The sequence below is a fragment of the Phoenix dactylifera genome, unplaced genomic scaffold, assembly GCF_009389715.1.
Source record: "Phoenix dactylifera cultivar Barhee BC4 unplaced genomic scaffold, palm_55x_up_171113_PBpolish2nd_filt_p 000753F, whole genome shotgun sequence".
NCBI classification, from domain to species: Eukaryota; Viridiplantae; Streptophyta; class Magnoliopsida; order Arecales; family Arecaceae; genus Phoenix; species Phoenix dactylifera.
The window spans coordinates 54,746-57,323 of NW_024068125.1; the positions used below are offsets into that span (position 1 = coordinate 54,746).

The following is a 2,578-nucleotide window of genomic DNA, read 5'->3' on the forward strand; positions in this document are numbered from 1 at the left end:
AGGAGGGAACTTGTCTAATAGCATCAAGAAGCGGAAGGTTGATTTTAACTTGCTTGAATACCTCCATCATCTCCTCTAGTGAAGTTCCTTTTTTGCCAAAGGGAGAGGGTGAATTAAGAGCTTTAGAAAATGGGGCCTTTGGGATGTGAGTTTTGGCAGAAGGTGGACTAGCTGAAGAAGAAGAAGTTTTTAGATTTTTATTTGACACATGTCTATCCTCTTCTTCATCTTCTTTATTGTTATCTTCCCCAATCTTATTGTCTACTACACGTCCACTCCTTAGGGTAGTCAAAGCATTGGCTTGTTCATGATGAATTGCATTTAGTTGATTTTCTTGAGCCATGTATTGTCCCCTATGATTACTTAATGGTTGGCTTGGAAGCTTTCCTTCCTCTCACTTATTCAGTACATTAGCTAGTTGCCCCATTTGGGATTCTAGCTTGACGATGAATTACGTGTGAGAGTGCACCAATTGTGTAATAGTTTCCAAACCTTGAAGGGCGTTCAACACTTTCTCCTCAAAGGCTGTGTTTCTTTGGGGTGGAGGAGGAGTGTGTTGAAATTGAATCGAGGGACGGTAGGGATGAATATTTTGTGGGGTTTGAAAATTCTGAGGATTTTGAAAATTTTGGGAATAGGGTTGGGCTGTATTCGAAGCTTGCTGCTTCCAAGAAAAATTTGGATGATTTCGCCATCTTGGGTTATATGTATTGGAAAATGGGTCATTACCCGATCTAGGCTGTGTTTGAGCAGCATTGATGTATTCTTGCACGAGTTCGGAGAATTGGGGCGCTGAAGGGCACTCTTGAATAGGGTGGGATGGGCTAGAACAGATAGTACACACTTGTGCTTGGAAAGAGTTAATGTAATGCCCACCTATCATCAGTTGGTCAATCTTATGGGACAATGCATCTACCTTGCTAGACAGATCCATAGAATGACTTATTTCACAAATGGTACCTTTTCTTTGAGAATTCGGAGGTGCTTGACGAGAACATGAAGTATGGTGGAGGGAGTTTTCATTTATATTTTCAAATAATTGCCATGCTTCATGGTCATTTTGAAGCATGAATGTCCCCCCGCATGCGGCATCAATCATCTGATGGTTTTGTTCAGTCAATCCGTCATAGAAACATTGCACTAGCTGCCACTTAGGTATTTGATGATGAGGGCATTTACGGATTAGGTCCCGAAATCTCTTCCAAGTTTCATGAAATTCTTCTCCCTCAGTTTGGGAAAAGCTTGTAATGGCACGTCTAAACTGGTTCGTTCTTCCAATGGGAAAGTATTTTTTAAGAAATTCTTGTTGCATTTGATCCCAAGAACGAATCGAGTTAGCTTCTAAAGAATTCAGCCATTGTTTGGCTCTATCTTTAAGGGAAAAAGGGAATAATCTAAGTTTCAGAGCATCATCAGTGAAGTTCTGAATCTTGACAGTGGTGCATATCTCAAGAAATTTATCTAGGTGTTTATATGGTTCTTCGTTGGTGAGCCCATAAAAAGATGGGAGCATTTGGATCACACTAGACATTATTTCGTATTGTACAGCTGCTACCTCAGGTAATCGAATGCAAGATGGGGAAGTGTAAATGGTGGGAGTAAAGTACTCCCTCAGGAGTTGGGGTTGTTCTTCAGCCATCTCAGGAGGTGGGGATAAATCTAATGTTCTGATCTCAGCTGAATATTCCTAAGGGTCCATTCTATTTCAGGGTCCAAAGGTAATAGGTCACGTATTCTAGAACGACTCCCTTGCATGCACTAGTACTTGATCAGTCAAGCATGCAATAAAAGATAAACACATCAATCCTTGTATTTGTTCTAAAATCACTAGACAGCTTCTAACTGGTTTGAAGATAGCACCTAAGCCTCCAATCCGGTCTAATGAACCGAGTTGACCAAGTAAGCTCCCAGGTAAGTGGAGGGGTCACGATGCATTCGCAAAGGTCCCACTTAAAACCCACTTGCCTCGAACAGATGAACTGTCTTCCTTATAGGGACAAAGCTTGCCTAGACATCAACTAAGCCACAGAGCGAAATTGGTGCAACTTTCGGTGATCTTCGTCCTATTGAGCTCGAATGTCCCTAAGGGCCAACGTCTAATTGATTTTAATTAAAGTGACACTATGTGAGATTGAGTTCACCTAAGTTGGGCAAGAGTCCGGTGATGAAATCCGGCTCTTATCTTGTTGGGGTGATTGTCCTTACTATGTGCGGATTAATTTGTATATATGTATCAGGCATGCATTCAAATTTTTGCTAAAATTAAAATCACATGATCACCACAATAATTTCAAGCTAATTGAGAATCAATTTAAATAAGAAAGGTTTTGAGGATGATAGTGTTATTTTGATGATTAACAAGCAATAATCGAGAGTATGTTATAAGTTAATTCGATACTTCATTTATAAGTCTGTTACTCTCAGTATATTTATATAACAAGTTAAAGATGCATTTCATTGTTTACTTGGATGAATCTAACCTTGAGTTGCAGCAAAGTGTGGATTGAATCGACCCCAAGGTTGATTGGGTCGACCCCGGCACATCAAGAAAGCATTTGGCACACTTCTGCAAAAATGG

At 40.3% G+C, this 2,578-nt stretch overlaps 1 non-coding gene across 1 annotated transcript; it reads left to right on the forward strand.

Moving 5' to 3' along the window:
• Nucleotides 1-1,157: 1,157 nt before the first annotated feature.
• Nucleotides 1,158-1,263, forward strand: LOC113463469. Its single transcript, XR_003387724.2, has one exon. It is a non-coding gene; the product is annotated as a small nucleolar RNA R71 (small nucleolar RNA).
• Nucleotides 1,264-2,578: the final 1,315 nt, after the last annotated feature.